The sequence below is a fragment of the Aristolochia californica genome, unplaced genomic scaffold (genome assembly GCF_029961685.1).
Source record: "Aristolochia californica isolate CCGP_79_NKW_82.1479 unplaced genomic scaffold, dmAriCali1.0.hap1 SCAF_7, whole genome shotgun sequence".
In the NCBI taxonomy this organism is placed as follows: Eukaryota; Viridiplantae; Streptophyta; class Magnoliopsida; order Piperales; family Aristolochiaceae; genus Aristolochia; species Aristolochia californica.
Window position 1 is genome coordinate 23,458,913 of NW_027182268.1, and position 18,714 is coordinate 23,477,626.

Below are 18,714 nucleotides of genomic sequence, written 5' to 3' on the forward strand. Positions count from 1 at the left end.
GCCCGCCTCCCCCTTTTCCCAACAATTGCAAAACCTAAGATATAAAAATGGAAAAGTGCTTACAATCCCTTAAAAATACAGACACTCTTTGGAATTATCTCTCTCTACATTTGTGCATTGTGCATTTCCATTTTAGATGTACAATTTTTTCTTAAATCAAAACATCGAGTTTTTCGTTCTCACTTCATCCCGTAAACAAAAAAAGCAAATAGATCACAACAAAATGAAAATTTTACTTTTGATGTACGGAAAAAATTTAAAACAATAAAAAAATTAAATAAAGAAAATTTATACACACACCACAAATGAACACAAAAGTTTTGTTATCCATGTTTGGGAAATTCCACTAGTCCAACACTAATATCTTGGAATTTTACATGAAGGAGATTTTTTCTACACATGTTTTAAAAATGGATATGCATGCTAGAAAGATGTTAAAAATTCAAATGACCTATGGATCCAAAGCTTTTAAAGAGAATAACCACCACTCATTAAATTCTCAAGCGAACGTGCGTTGGGATATTTGCCCGAGTAAAACAAGTCATTATTGTGCCCAATTTCAATAAGTTGACCTAAGAATGATGGATGATTGTAAAGTGATTTTCATGCGTAACGGGCTATATTTTTGTAAGAAATGACTTATGTATTGGAAGTCAACCCTCAGTTAGAAATCCCCCGCCTCCCCCTTTTCCCAACGATTGGAAAACCTGAGATATAAAAATGAAAAAGTGCTTACAATCCCTAAAAAATACAGTCACATGTTAGAGTTATCTCTCTCTACATTTGTGCATTGTGCATTTCCATTTTATATGTACACTTTTTTCTTAAATCAAAACTTTGAGTTTTTCGCTCTCCCTTCATCCAGTAAACAAAAAAGGCAAATAGATCACAACATAATGAAAATTTTATAGTAGATGTATGGAAAAAATTTAAAACAATAAAAAAAGTAAATAAAGAAATTTTATTCACACACACAAATGAACACAAAAGTTTTGTTATCCAAGTTTGGGAAATTCCACTAGTCCAACCCTAATATCTTGCAATTTAATATGAAGTAGATTTTTTCTACACATGTTTTAAAAATGGATATGTATGCTAGAAACATGTTAAAGATTCAAATGACCTATGGATCCAAAGCTTTGAAAGAGAATAAAAAATGCTCATTAAATTCTCAAATGAACGTGCGGTGGGATATTTGTCGGAGTCAAACAAGTCATTATTTTGCCCATTTTCAAAAAGTTGACCTATCAATCATAGATGATTTTAAAGTGATTTATCATGCGTAATGGGCTATATTTTTTTAGGAAATGATTTTGTGATTGGGAGTCAACACTCAGTTTAAAATCCCCCGTCTCGCCTTTTCCCGACGATTACAAAACCTGAGATATAAAAACGAAAAAGTGCTTACAATCACTAAAAATTACAAACACTCTTTGGAATTATCTCTCTCTACATTTGTGCATTGTGAATTTCCATTTTAGATGTACATTTTTTTCTTAAATCAAAACGTAGAGTTTTTTGCTCTCCCTTCATCCTGTAAACAAAAAAGGCAAACAGATCACAAAAACAAAAATGAAAATTTTATACTTGATGTATGGAAAAAATTTAAAAAAATAAAAATATTAAATAAAGAAATTTTATTCACACACCACAAATGAACACAAAACTTTTGTTATCGTAGTTTGGGAAATTCCACTAGTGCAACCCTAATATCTTGGAATTTTACTTGAAGGAGATTTTTTGTACACATGTTTTAAAAATGGATATGCATGATAGAAACTTGTTAAAGATTCAATTGACCTATGGATCCAAAGCTTTTAAAGAGAATAACAAACGCTCATTAAATTCTCAAGTGAACGTGCAGTGGGACATTTGCCCGAGTCAAACTAGCCATTATTTTGCCCATTTTCACAAAGTTTTCCTAACAATCATAGATGATTGTAAAGTGATTTATCATGTGTAACGGTCTATATTTTTGCAAGAAATGACTTATTGATTGAAAGACAACACTCAGTTAAAAATCCCCCACCTCCCCATTTTCCCGACGATTGCGAAACCTTAGATATAAAACCGAAAAAGTTCTTACAATCCCTAAAAATTATAGACACTCTTTGGAATTATCTCTCCCTAAATTTCTTCATTGTGCATTCCCATTTTAGATGTACACTTTTTTCTTAAATCAGAACTTTGAGTTTTCGCTCTCCCTTCATCCCGTAAACAAAAAAGGCAAATCGATTACAACAAAAAGAAAATTTTATAGTTGATGTATGGAAAATATTTAAAACAATAACAAATTTAAAGAAAGAAAATTTATTCACACACCACAAATAAACACAAAAGTTTTGCTATCCAAGTTTGGGAAAATCCACTAGTTTAACCCTAATGGCTTGGAATTTTACAAGAAAGAGATTTCTTCTACACATGTTTTAAAATTGGATATGCATGTTTGAATCATGTTAAAGAGGAAATGAGCTATTGATCCAAAGCTTTTAAAGAGAATAACAAATGCTCATTAAATTCTCAAGTGAACTTGCGGTGGGATATTTACCCGAGTCAAACATGCCATTATTTTGCCCATTTACAAAAGGCTGACATAACAATCATAGATGATTTTAAAGTGATTTATCATGCATAATGGGATATATTTTTGTAAGAAATGACTTTTCGAATGGAAGTCAACACTCAGTTAAAAATCCCTCGGCTCCCCCTTTTCCCGACGTTTGAAAAACCTAAGATATAAAAACTAAAAAGAGCTTACAATTGCTAAACAATACAGACACTCTTTTGAATTATCTCTCTCTACATTTGTGCATCGTGTTTTTCCATTTTTGATGTACACCTTTTTCGTAAATCAAAACTTTAAGTTTTCACTCTCCCTTCTTCTAGAAAACAAAAAAGGCAAAAAGCTCGCAACAAAATGAAAATTTTATAGTGGATGTATGGAAAATAATTAAAACAATAACAAATTTAAATAAAGAAAATTTATTCACACAGCACAAATGAACACAAAAGTTTTGTTATCCAACTTTGGGAAATTCCACTCGTTTAACCCTAATAGCTTAGAATTTTACACGAACGAGATTTCTTCTAAACATGTCTTAAAAATGGATATGCAAGTTTGAAACATGTTAAATATGCAAATGAGCTATGGATGAAAAGCTTCTAAAGATAATAACAAACCCTCATTAAATTCTCAAGTGACCATGCAGTGGGATATTTACCCGTGTCAAACATGCCATTATTTTGCCCATTTGCAAAAGGCTAACATAACAATCATAGATGATTGTAAAGCGATTTATCATGCATAACGTGCTATATTTTTGTAAGAAACGACTTTTGGATTGGGAGTCAACCCTCAGTTAAAAATCCCCCACCTCCCCCTTTTCCCGACGATTGCAAAGCCTGAGATATAAAAACAAAAAAGTGCTTAGAATCCCTAAAACTTACAGACACTCTTTGGAATTATCACTCTCTACATTTGTGAATTGTGCATTTCCATTTTAGATGTACACTTTTTTCTTAAATCATAACTTTGAGTTTTTCGCTCTCCCTTCATCACGTAAACAAAAAAGGCAAACAGGTCACAAAAAAATGAAAATTTTATAGTTGATGTATGGAAAAAATTTAAAACAATAAAATAAATAAATAAATAAATTTTTTAAAGAGAATAACAAATGCTCATTAAATTCTTGAGTGAACGTGCGATGGGATATTTGCCCGAGTCAAACAAGCCACTATTTTGCCCATTTTCAAAAAGTTGACATAACAATCATAGATGATTGTAAAGTGATTTATCAAGCATAACTGTCTATATTTTTGTAAGAAATGACATTCGAATTTGGAGTCAACACTTAATTAAAAATCCCCCGCCTCCCCCTTTCCCGACGATTACGAAACCTGAGATATAAAAACGAAAAAGTGCTTACAATCTCTAAAAATTACAGACACTCTTTGGAATTATCTCTCTCTACATTTCTGCATTGTGCATTTCCATTTTAGATGTACATTTTTTTCTTAAATCAAAACTTTTAGTTTTTCGCTCTCCCTTCGTCCCGTAAACAAAAAAGGCATATAGATCACAACAAAATGAAAATTTAATAGTTGATGTATGCAAAAAATTTTAAACAATAACAAATGTCAATAAAGAAAAATTTTCACACACCACAAATGAACACAAATATTTTGTTATCCAAGTATGGGAAATTCCACTAGTCCAACCCTAATAGCTTGGAATTTTACATGAAAGAGATTTTTTCTACACATTTTTTAAAAATGGATATGCATGCTTGAATCATGTTAAAGATTCAAATGAGCTATGGCTGCCAAGCTTTTAAAGAGAATAACAAATGCTCATTAAATTCTCAAGTGAACGTGCGGTGGGATATTTTCCCGAGTCTAACAAGTCATTAGTTTGCCCATTCTCAAAAAGTTGGCCTAACAATCATAGATGATTGTAAAATGATTTATCATGCGTAATGGGATATATTTTTTTAAGAAATGACTTTTGGATTGGGAGCCAACACTCACTTAAAAAACCCCCGCCTCCCCCTTTTCTAGACGATTGCAAAACCTGAGATATAAAAACGAAAAAGTGCTTACAATCCCTCAAAAATACAGTTGCTCTTTGGAATTATCTCTCTCTACATTTGTGCATTGTGCATTTCCATTTTATATGTACACTTTTTTCTTGAATCAAAACTTTGAGTTTTTCGCTCTCCCTTCATCCCGTAAACAAAAAAGGCAAATAGATCACAACATAATGAAAATTTTATAGTTGATATATGGAAAAAATTTAAAACAATAAAATAAATAAATAAAGAAATTTTACTCACACACACAAATGAACACAAAAGTTTTGTTATCCAAGTTTGATAAATTCCACTTGTCCAACCCTAATAGCTTGGAATTTTACAAGAAGGAGATTTTTTCTACACATGTTTTAAAAATGGATATGCAAATTTCAAACATGTTAAAGATTAAAATGACCTATGGATCCAAAGTTTTTAAAGAGAATAACAAACGCTCATTAAATTCTCAAGTGAACGTCTGGTGGGATATTTACCCGAGTCTAACAAGTCATTGTTTTGCCCATTTTCAAAAAATTGACCTCACAATCAAAGATGATAGTAAAGTGATTTATCATGCATAACGGGCTATATTTTTGTAATAAATGACTTGTGGATTGTAATTCAACACTGTTAAAAATCCCCCGGCTTCCCTTTTTCCTGACGATTACAAAACCTGAGATATAAAAACGAAAAAAGTGTTTACAATCCCTAAAAAATACAGACACATATTCGAATTATCTCTCTCTACATTAGTGCATTGTGCTTTTCCATTTTAGAAGCACACTATTTTCTTAAATCAAAACTTTAAGTTTTCGCTCTCCCTTCATCCTGAAAACAAAAAAGGCCAAAAGCTCACAATAAAATAAAAATTTTATAGTTGATGTATGGAAAAAAGTTTAAACAATAAGAAAAGTAAATATAGAAAATTTATTCACACACCACAAATGAACACAAAAGTTTGGTTATCCAAGTTTGGGAAATTCCACTAGTTTAACCCTAACAGCTTGGAATTTTACAAGAAAGAGATTTCTTCTACACATGTTTTAAAAATGGATATGCATGTTTGAAACATGTTAAAGATGAAATGAGCTATGGATGCAAAGCTTTTAAAGAGAATAACAAACGCTCATTAAATTCTCAAGTGAACTTGCGGTGGGATATTTACCCGAGTCAAACATACCATTATTTTGCCCATTTGCAAAAGGTTGACATAACAATCATAGATGACTGTAAAGTTATTTATCATGCATAACGGGCTATATTTTTGTAAGAAATGACTTTTGGATTGGAAGTCAACACTCAGTTAAAAATCCCTCGCCTCCCCCTTTTCCCGACGATTGCAAAACTGAGATATAAAAAAGAAAAAGTGCTTACAATCCCTGAAAATAACAGACACTCTTGTGAATTATCTCTCTCTACATTTGTGCATTGTGCATTTCCATTTTAGATGTGCACTTTTTCTTAAATAAAAACTTTGAGTTTTTCACTCTCCTTTCATCCCGTAAACAAAAAAGGCAAATAGATCCCAACAAAATGAAAATTGTAGAGTTGATGAATGGAAAAAATTTAAAACAATAAAAAATTAAATAAAAAAATTAATTGACACACCAAAAATGAACACAAAAGTTTTGTTATCCAAGTTTGGGAAATTCCACTAGTCCAACCCTAATATCTTGAAATTTTACATGAAGGAGATTTTTTGTACACATGTTTTCAAAATAGATATGCATGCTTGAAACATGTTAAAGATTCAAATGACCTATTGATCCAAAGCTTTTAAAGAGAATAAAAAATCCTCATTAAGTTCTCAAGTGAACGTGCGGTGGGATATTTGCTCGAGTCAAACAATCCATTATTTTGCCCATTTTGAAAAAGTTGACCTGACAATCATAGATGATGTAAACTGATTTATCATGCGTAGCAGGCTATATTTTTGTAAGAAATGACTTATGGATTGGAACTCAACACTCAGTTAAAAATCCCCTGCCAACAACCCCTTTTCCCGACGATTACAAAACTTTTGATATAAAAACGAAAAAGTGCTTACAATAAGTAAAAATTACAGACACTCTTTGGAATTATCTCTCTCTACATTTGTGCATTGTGAATTTCCATTTTAGATGTACACTTTCTTCTTAATTCAGGACTTTGAGTTTTCGCTCTCCCTTTATCCCGTAAAACAAAAAGGGAAATAGTTCACAACAAAATAAAAATTTTATAGTTGATGTATGGAAAAAATTTTAAACAATAAAAAAGTAAATAAAGAAAATTTATTCATTCACCACAAATGAACACAAAATTTTTGTTATTCAAGTTAGGGAAATTCCACTAATCCAACCCTAATATCTAGGAAATTTACAAGAAGGAGATTTTTTCAACACATGTTTTAAAAATGGATATGCATGCTAGAAACATGTTAAAGATTCAAATGACCTATGGATCCAAAGCTTTTAAAAAGAATAATAAACGCTCAATAAATTCTCAAGTGAACGTGCGGTGGGATATTTGCCCGTTTTCAAAAAGGTGACCAAGCAATCATAGATGATTGTAAAGTGATTTATCATGCGTAACGAGCATTATTTTTGTAAGAAATAACTTATGGATTGGAAGTCAACACTCAGTAAAAAATCCCCCGCCTCCCCCTTTTCCCGACGATTGCAAAACCTGAGATATAAAAACAAAAAAGAGCTTACAATCCCTAAAAAATACAGACACTCTTTGGAAATATCTCTTTTTACATTTGTGCATTGTGCTTTTCAATTTTATATGTACACTTTTTCTTAAATCAAAACTTTGAATTTTCGCACTCCCTTCAACCCGAAAACAAAAAAGGCTAAAAGCTCACAAAAAAATGAAAATTTTATAGTTGATTTAAGGAAAAAATTTAAAACAAAAACAAATGTAAATAAAGAATATTTATTCACACACCACAAATGAACACAAAAGTTTTGTTATCCATGTTTGGGAAATTCTACTAGTTTAACCCTAATAGCTTGGAATTTTAAAAGAAAGATATTTCTTCTACACATGTTTTAAAAATGGATATGCATGTTTGAAACATGTTAAAGATGCAAATGAGCTTTTGATAACAAACGTTCAATAAATTCTCAAGTGAACTTGCGGTGGGATATTTACGCGAGTCAAACATGCCATTATTTTGCCCATTTTTAAAAATCTGACATAACAATCATAGATGATTGTAAAGTGATTTATCATGCGTAACGGGCTATGTTTTTGTGATAAATTACTTTTGGATAGGGAGTCAACACTAAGTTAAAAATCCCATGCCTCCCCCTTTTCCCAACGATAAAAAAACCTGAGATATAAAACCAAAAAAGTGCTTACAAAACCTAAAAATTATAGTCACTCTTTTGAATTATCTCTCTCTACATTTGTGCATTGTGCATTTCCATTTTCGATGCACATTTTTTTCTTAAATAAAAACTTTGAGTTTTTCGCTCACCCTTCATCCCTTAAACAAAAAAGGCAAATTGATCACAACAAAATGAAAATATTATAGTTGATGTATGGAAAAAAATTTAAAACAATGAAAAAATTAAATAAAGAAAATTTATTCACACACCACAAATGAACACAAAAGTTTTGTTATCCTAGTTTGGGAAATTCCACTGGTCCAACCCTAATATCTTGGAATTTTACATGAAGGAGATTTTTTCAACACAGGTTTTAAAAATGATTATGCATGCTAGAAACATGTTAAAGATTCAAATGACCTATGGATCCAAAGATTTTAAAGAGAATAACAAACGCTCATTAAATTCTCAAGTGAATGTGGTGGGATATTTGCCCGAGTGAAACAAGTCATTATTTTTCCCATTTTCCAAATGTTGACCTAACAATCTTAGATGATTGTAAAGTGATTTATCATGCGTAACGGACTCAATTTTTGTAAGAAATGACTTATGGATTTGAAATCAACACTCAGTTAAAAATCCCCTGCCTCCCCCTTTTCCCGACGATTGCAAAACCTTACATATAAAAAAGATAAAGTGCTGACAATCCCTAAAAATTGTAGACACACTTTGGAATTATCTCTCTCTACATTTGTGCATTGTGCATTGTGCATTTCTATTTTAGATGTACACTTTTTTCTTAAATTAGAACTTTGAGTTTTCGCTCTCCTTCATCCTGTAAACCAAAAAGGAAAATAGATAAAACAAAATGAAAATTTTAGAGTTAATGTATAAAAAAATTTAAAACAATAGAAAATGTAAATAAAGAAAATTTATTCACACACCACAAATGAACACAAAAGTTTAGTTATCCAAGTTTGGGACATTCCACTTGTCCAACCCAAATAGCTTGGAATTTTCCATGAAGGAGATTTTTTCTACACATGTTTTAAAAATTTATATGCATGCTTGAAACATTTTAAAGATTCAAATGACCTATGGATGCAAAGATTTTAAAGAGAATAACAAACGCTCATTAAATTCTCAAGTGAACTTGCGGTGGGATATTTACCCGAGTCAAACATACCATTACTTTACCCATTTTCAAAGGGCTGACATAACAATCACAGATGATTGTAAAGTGATTTATTATGCATAACGGGATATATTTTTGGAAGAAATGACTTTTGGAATGGTAGTCAACACTCAGTTAAAAATCCCCCGCCTCCCCTTTTTCCCGACGATTGCAAAACCTGATATATAAAAACGAAAAAGTGCTTACAATCCCTAAAAATACAGACACTCTTTGGAATTTACCCTCTCTACATTTGTGCATTGTGCTTTTACATTTTAGATGTACACTTTTTTTCTTAAATCAAAACTTTGTGTTTTCGCTCTCCCTTCATCCCGAAAACAAAAATGGTAAAAAGCTCACAACAAAATGAAAATTTTATCATTGATGTATGGAAAAAATTTAAAAAAATAAGAAATGTATATAAAGAAAATTTATTCACACTCCACCAATGAACACAAAAGTTTTGTTATCCATGTTTGGGAAATTCCACTAGTTTAACCCCAATAGCTTGGAATTTTACAAGAAAGAGATTTCTTCTACACATGTTTTAAAAATGGATATGAATGCTTCCAACATGTTAAAGATGCAAATGAGTTATGGATGCGAAGCTTTTAAAGAGAATTACAAACGCTCTTTAAATTCTCCAGTGAACTTGCGGTAAGATATTTACTCGAGTCAAACTTGCCATTAATTTGGCCATTTTTAAAAGGCTCACATAACATTCATAGATGATTGTAAAGTAATTTATTATGCGTAACGGGCTATATTTTTGTAAAAAATGACTTTCAGATTGGGAGTCAACACTCAGTTGAAAATCCCCCGACTCCCCCTTTTCCCGACAATTGCAAAACCAGAGATATAAAAACGAAAAACTGCTTACAATCCCTAAAAATTACAGACACTCTTTGGAATTATCTCTCTCAACATTTGTGAATTGTGCATTTCAATTTTAGATGTACACTTTTTTCTTAAATCAAAACTTTGGGTTTTTCGCTCTCCCTTCATCCCGTAGACAAAAAAGGCAAATAGATCACAACAAAATGAAAATTTTTTAGATGATGTATGGAAAAATTTTACAACAATAAAAAAATTTAAAAAAGAAAATTTAGTCACACAACAAAAATGAACACAAAAGTTTTGTTATCCAAGTTTGGGAAATTCCACTAGTCCAACCCTAATATCATGGAATTTTACATGAAGAAGATTTTTTGTACACATGTTTTAAAAATGGATATGCATGCTAGAAACAAGTTAAAGATTCAAATGACCTATGGATCCAAAGCTTTTAAAGAGAATGACAAAAGCACATTAAATTCTCAAGTGAACGTGCTGTGGGATATTTGCCCGAGTCAAACAAGCCATTACTTTGCCCATTTTCAAAAAGTTGACCTAACAATCATAAATGATTGTAAAGTGATTTATCATGCGTAACTGGCTATATTTTTGTAAGAAATGACTTATGGATTGGAAGTGAACACTCAGTTCAAAATCCCCCGCCTCCCCCATTTCCCGACAATAGAAAACCTTCGATATAAAAACGAAAAAGTGCCTACATCCCCAAAAAATTACAGACATTCTTTGGAATTATCTCTCTCTACATTTGTGCATTGTGCATTTCCATTTTAGATGTACACTTTTTTCTTAAATCAGAACTTTGAGTTTTCGCTCTCCCTTCATCCCGTAAACAAAAAAGGCAAATAGATCACAACAAAATAAATATTTTATAGTTGATGTACGGAAAAAATTTAAAACAATAATAAATGTAAATAAATAAAATTTATTCAACCACCACAAATGAACACAAAAGTTTTGTTATCCAAGTTTGGGAAATTCCACTAGTCCAACCCTAATAGCTTGGAATTTTACGTGAAAGAGATTTTTTCTTCACATGTTTTAAAAATGGATATGCATGCTTGAAACATGTTAAAGATTCAAATATCCTATGGATTCAAAGCTTTTAAAGAGAATAACAAACGCACATTAAATTCTCAAGTGAACGTGCGATGGGATATTTACCCTAGTCAAACAAGTCATTATTTTGCCCATTTTCAAAAGGTTGACCTAACAATCATAGTTGATTGTAAAGTGATTTATCATGCGTATCGGGCTAAATTTGTGGAAGAAATGACTCAAGGATTGCAATTCAACACTCAGTTAAAAATCCCCTGCTTCCCCCTCTTCCTAACGATTGCAAAACCTGAGATATAAAAACTAAAAATAGCTTATAATCCTTAAAAAATACAGACTCTCATTGGAATTATCTCTCTCTACATTTGTGCATTGTGCTGATCCATTTTAGATGTACACTTTTTTCTTCAATCAAAACTTTAAGTTTTCGCTCTCCCTTCATCCTGTAAACAAAAAAGGCAAAAAGCTAACAACAAAATGAAAATTTTATAGTTGATGTATGAAAAAAATTTAAAACAATAAAAATGTAAATAAAGAAAATTTATTCACACACCACAAATAAACACATAAATTTTGTTATCCAAGTTTGGGAAATTCCACTAGTTTAACCCTAATAGCTTGGAATTTTACAACAAAGAGATTTCTTCTACAGATGTTTTAAAAATGGATATGCATGTTTGAAACAGGTTAAAGATGCAAATGAGATATGGATGCAAAGCTTTTAAATAGAATAACAAACGCTCATTAAATTCTCAAGTGAACTTGCGGTGGGATATTTACCTGAGTCAAACATGCCATTATTTTGCCCATTTGCAAAAGGCTGACATAAAAATCATAGATGATTGTAAGGTGATTTATCATGCGTAATGGGCTATATTTTTTTAAGAAATGACTTTTGGATTGGGGGTCAACACTCAGTTAAAAATCCCCCGCCTCCTCCTTTTCACGACGATTGCAAAACCTTAGATATAAAAACGAAAGAGCACTTAAAGTCCATAAAAATTACAGACACTCTTTAGAATTATGTCTCTCTCCATTTGTGCATTGTGCCTTTCCATTTTAGATGTACAATTTTTTTTTAAATCAAAACTTTGAGTTTTTCGCTCTCCCTTCATCCCGTAAACAAAAAAGGTAAATGGATCACAACAAAATGAAAATTTTATAGTTGATGTATAGAAAAAATTTAAAACAATAAAAAAATTAAAATGAAGAAAATTTATTCACACACCACAAATGAACACAAAAGTTTTGTTATCCAAGTTTGGGAAATTCCACTAGTCCAACCCAAACAGCTTGGAATTTTACTTGTAGGAAATTTTTTCTACAAATGTTTTAAAAATGGACATGCATGCTTGAAACATTTTAATGATTCAAATGACCTATGGATCCAAGGCTTTTAAAAAGAAAAATAAATGCTCATTAAAGTCTCAAGTGAACGTGCGGTGGGATATTTACCCAAGTCTAACAAGTCATTAGTTTGCCCATTTTCAAAAAGTTGACCTAACAATAATAGATGATTGTAAAGTGATTTATTATGCGTAACGGGTTATATTTTCGTAAGAAATGACTTATGTATTGCAATTCAACACTCAATTAAAAATCCCTCACCTCCCCCTTTTCCCGATGATTGCAAAACCATAGATATAAAAACTAAAAAAAGCTTACAATCCCTAAAAAGTACAGACAATCTTTGGAATTATCTCTCTCTATATTTGTGCATTGTGCTTTCCCTTTTAAGATGTACACTTTTTTTCTTAAATCAAAACTTTAAGTTTTCGCTCTCCCTTCATCCCGAAAAAAAAGGCAAAATGCTCACAACAAAATGAATATTTTATAGTTGATGTATGGAAAGAAATCAAAAGTTCAAGTTTTTCGCTCTCCCTTCATCCCGCAAACAAAAATGGCAAATAGATGACAAAAAAATGAAAATTTTATTGTTGATGTCTGGAAAAAATTTAAAACAATAAAAAAAGTAAGTAAAGAAAATTTATTCATACACCACAAATGAACACAAAAGTATTGTCATCCCAGTTTGGGAAATTCCACTAGTCCAACACTAATATCTTGGAATTTTACATGAAGGAGATTTTTTCGACACATGTTTTAAAAATGGATATGCATGTTTGAAACATGTTAAAGATACAAATGAGCTATGGATGCAAAGCTTTTTAAGAGAATAACAAACCCTCATTAAATTCTCAAATGAACTTGCGGTGGGATATTTACCAGAGTCAAACAATCCATTATTTTGCCCATTTATAAAAAGCTGACATAACAATCATAAATGATTGTAAAGCGATTTATCATGCGTAACGGGCTATAGTTTTGTAAGAAATGACTTATGGAATTGGAGGCAACACTCAGTTAAAAATCCCCGCCTCCCCCTTTTCCAGAAGATTGCAAAACCTAAGATATGAAAATGAAAAAGTGCTTACAATCCCTAAAAATTAAAGATACTCTTTTGAATTATCTCTCTCTAAATTTGTACATTGTGCATTTCCATTTTAGATGTACACTTTTTTCTAAAATCAAAAGTTTGAGATTTTCTCTCTCCATTCATCCTGTAAAAAAAATGGCAAATAGATCACAACAAAATGAAAATTTTATTGTTGATGTACAGAAAAAATTTTAAACAATGAAAAAGTTAACAAAGAAAATTTATTCTTACACCACAAAAGAACGCAAAAGTTTTATTATCCAAGTTTGGGAAATTCCACTAGCCCAACACTAATATCTTGGAATTTTACATGAAGGAGATTTTTTCTACCCATGCTTTAAAAATGGATATGCATACTAGAAACATGTTAAAGATTCAAATGACCTATGTATCAAATGCTTTTAAAGAGAATAACAAACGCTCATTAAATTCTCAAGTGAACGTGCAGTGGAATATTTGCCCGAGTCAAACAAGCCATTATTTTCCCCATTTTCTGAAAGTTAACCTCACAATCATAGATGATTGTAAAGTGATTTGTCATGAGTAACGGGCTATATTTTTTGTAAGAAATGACTTATGGATTGGAAGTCAACACTCAGTTAAAAATCCCGCGCCTCCCCCTTTTCCCGACGATTGCAAAAACTTAGATATAAAAACAAAAAAGTACTTACGATCCCTAAAAATTATAGACAATCTTTGGAATTATCTCTCTCTACATTTGTACATTGTGCATTTCCATTTTAGATGTATACTTTTTTCTTAAATCAGAACTTTGAGTTTTCGCTCTCCCTTCATCCCGTAAACAAAAAAGGCAAATAGTTCACAAAAAAATAAAAATTTTATAGTTGATGTGTGGAAAAAATATAAAGCAATAACTAATGTCAATAAAAAAAATTTATTCACACACCACAAATGAACACAAAAGTTTTGTTATCCAAGTTTGGCAAATTCCACTTGTCCAACCCTAATAGCTTGGAATTTTACATGAAGGATATTTTTTCTACACATATTTTAAAAATGGATATGCAAGCTAGAAACAATGTAAAGACTCAAATGTCCAATGCATCCAAAGCTTTTAAAGAGAATAACAAATGCTCATTAAATTCTCAAGTGAATGTGTGGGGGGATATTTACCCGAGTCTAACAAGTCGTGATTTTGCCTATTTTCAAAAAGTTGACCTAACAATCATAGATGATTGTAAAGTGAATTATCATGCGTAACAGTCTATATTTTAGTAAGAAATTACTTATGGATAGCAATTCAACACTCAGTTAAAAATCACCCGCCACCCCCTTTTCCCGACAATTGCAAAACCTGAGATATAAAAACTAAAAAGAGTTGACAATCCCTAAAAAATAGAGAAACTCTTTGGAATTATCTCTCTCTACATTTTTTCATTGTGCATTTCCATTTTAGTTGTACACTTTTTTCTAAAATCAAAACTTTGAGTTTTCGCTCTCCTTTCATCCCAAAAAAAAAAAGGCAAAAAGCTCACTACAAAAAGGAACTTTTATAGTTGATGTATGGAAAAAAATTTAAAAAAATAACAAATGTAAATAAAAAAAATTTATTCACACAATACAAATGAAGACAAAAGTTTTGTTATCCAAGTTTGGGAACTTCCACTAGTTTAACCCTAATAGCTTGGAATTTTACAAGAAGGAGATTTTTTCTACACATGTTTTAAAAATGGATATGCGTGCTAGAAACATGTTAAAGATTCAAATGAGCTATGGATGCAAAGATTTTAAAGAGAATAACAAACGCTCATTAAATTCTCAAGTGAACTTGCGGTGGGATATTTGCCCAAGTCAAACAATCCATTATTTTGCCCATTTGAAAAAAGCTGACATAACAATCATAGATTGTAAAGTGATTTATCATGCGTAACGGGCTATATTTTTGTTAGAAATGACTTTTGGATTGGGAGTCAACACTCAGTTAAAAATCCCCGCCCTCCCTTTTTCCCGACGATTGCAAAACCTGAGATATAAAAACGAAACAGTGCTTACAATCCCTAAAATTACAAACACACTTTGGATTTATCTCTCTATACATTTTTGCACATTTACATTTTTTTCTTATATCAAAAGTTTGATTTTTTCGCTCTCCCTTCATCCCGTAAACAAAAAAGGCAAATAGATCACAACAAAATGAAAATTTTATTGTTGATGTACGGAAATAATTTAAGCCAGTAAAAAAAGTAAATAAAGAAAATTAATTCACACACCACAAATGATCACAATGGTTTTGTTATCCATATTTTTGAAATTCCACTTGTCCAACAATAATATCGCGGAATTTTACAATAAGGAGATTTTTTCTAAAAATGTTTTAAAAATGGATATGCATGCTAGAAACATGTTAAAGATTCAAATGACCTATGGATCCAAAACTTTTAAAGAGAATAACAAACGCTCATTAAGTTCTCAAGTCAACGTGAGGTGGATTATTTGCCCGAGTCAAACAAGCCATTATTTTACCCATTTTCAAAAAGTTGACCTAACAATCATAGATGATTGTAAAGTTATTTGTCATGTGTAACGGGCTATATTTTTGTAAGAAACGACTTATGGATTGGAAGTCAACACTCAGTTAAAAATCCCCCGCCTCCCCCTTTTCTCGACGATTGGAAAACCTTAGATATAAAAACAAAAAAGTGCTTACGATCCCTAAAAATTACAGACACTCTTTGGAATTATCTCTCTCTACATTTGTGGATTGTGCCTTTCCATTTTAGATGTACACTTTTTTCTTAAATCAGAACTTTGAGTTTTCGCTCTCCCTTCATCCCGTAAACAAAAAAGGCAAATAGATCACAACAAAATAAAAATTTTATAGTTGATGTGTGGAAATAATTTAAAACAATAAGTAATGTCGAGAAATAAAATTTATTCACACACCACAAATGAACACAAAAGTTTTGTTATCCAAGTTTGGGAAATTCCACTTGTCCAACCCTAGAAGCTTGGAATTTTACATGAAGGAGATTTTTTCTACACATGTTTTTTAAAATGGATATGCATGCTTGAAACTTGTTAAAGATTAAAATGACCTATGGATCCAAAACTTTTAAAGAGAATAACAAACGCTGATTAAATTCTCAAGTGAACGTGCGGGGGATATTAACTCGTTTCTAACAAGTCTTTATTTTGCCCATTTTCAAAAATTTGATCTAACAATCAAAGATGATTGTAAAGTGATTTTTCATGAATTACGGGCTATATTTTTTTTAAGAAATGACTTATGGATTGCTATTCAACAGTCAGTTAAAAATCCCCCACCACCCCCTTTTCCCGATGATTACAAAACCTGAGATATAAAAACTAAAACGAGCTTACAATCCCTAAAAAATACAAAAACTCTTTGGAATTATCACTCTCTACATTTTTACATTGTGGTTTTAAATTTTAGATGTACATTTTTTTCTTAAATCAAACCTTTCAGCTTTCGCTCAACCTTTATCCCGAAAAGAAAAAAGGCAAAAAGCTCACAACCAAATGACAATATTATAGTTGATGTATGGAAAAAATTTAAAAAAATTACAAATGTAAATAAAGAAAATTTACTCACACAACACAAATGAATACAAAATTTTTCTTATCACAGTTTCGGAAATTCCACTAGTTTAACCCTAATGGATCTGAATTTTACAAGAAGAAGATTTCTTCTACACATGTTTTAAAAATGGATATGCATGCTTGAAACATGTTAAAGATGCAAATGAGCTATGGATGCAAATCTTTTAAAGAGAATCACAAACACTCATTACATTCTCAAGTGAACTTGCGGTGGGATATTTAACCGAGTCAAACAATCCATTATTTTACCCATTTGCAAAAAGCTGACAAAACAATCATAGATGATTGTAAAGTGATTTATCATGCGTAACGGGCTATATTTTTGTAAGAAATGACTTTTGGATTGGGAGTCAACACTCAGTTAAAAATCCCCTGCCTCATCTTTTCATGACGATTGCAAAACCTGAGATATAAAGACGAAAATGTGCTTACGATTCCTAAAAATTACAGACACTCTTTGGAATGTCTCTCTCTATATTTTTGCATTGTGCATTTCCATTTTATATGTACACTTTTTTCTTAAATCAGAACTTGAAGTTTTCGCTCTCCCTTCATCCTGTAAACAGAAAAAGGCAAATAGATCACAACAAAATATAAATTTTATAGTTGATGTGTGGAAAAAATTTAAAATAATAACTAATGTCAATAAAGAAAATTTATTCATATACCACAAATGAACACAAAAGTTTTGTTATCCAAGTTTGGGAAATTCCACTTGTACAACTCTAATAGCTTGGAATTTTTCTTGAAGGAGATTTTTTCTACACATGTTTTAAAAATGGATATTCATGCTTGAAACATGTTAAAGATTCAAATGACCTATGGATCCAAAGCTTTTAAAGAGAATAACAAACGCTCCTTAATTTCTCAAGTGAACGTACGATGGGATATTTATCCGAGTCCAACAATCCATTATTTTGCCCATTTTCATAAATAAAAACTTTGAGTTTTCGCTCTCCCTTCATCCCGTAAACAAAAATGCCAAATAGATCACAACAAAATAAAATTTTTATAGTTGATGTGTGGAAAAAATTTAAAACAATAACTAATGCCAATAAACAAAATTTATTCACACACCACAAATGAACACAAAAGTTTTGTTATCCAAGTTTGGGAAATTTCACTTCTCCAACCCAATAGCTTGGAATTTTATATGAAGGAGATTTTTTCTACACATGTTTTAAAAGTGGATATGCTAGTTTGAAACATGTTAATGATTCAAATGTGCTATGGATGCAACGCATTTAAAGATAGTAACAAACGCTCAATAAATTCTCAAGTGAACTTGCGGTGGGATATTTACCCGAGTCAAACAGTCCATTATTTTGCCCATTTGCAAAAAGCTGACATAACAATCATAGATGATTTTAAAGTGATTTATCATATGTAACGGGCAATATTTTTGTAATAAATGACATTTGGTTTGGGAGTCAACACTCAGTTAAAAATCCCTCGCCTCCCCCTTTTTGCGACGATTGCGAAACCTGATATATGAAAACGAAAAAGTGCTTACAATCCCTAAATATTACAAACACTCTTTGGAATTATCTCTCTCGACATTTGTGCATTGTGCATTTCCATTTTAGATGTACAATTTTTTCTTAAATCAAAACTCTGAGTTTTTCACTCTCCCTTCATCCCTTAAACAAAAAAGGCAAGTAGATCACAACAAAATAAAAATTTTATTGTTGATGTACGGAAAAAATTTTAAAACAATAAAAAAATATAGAA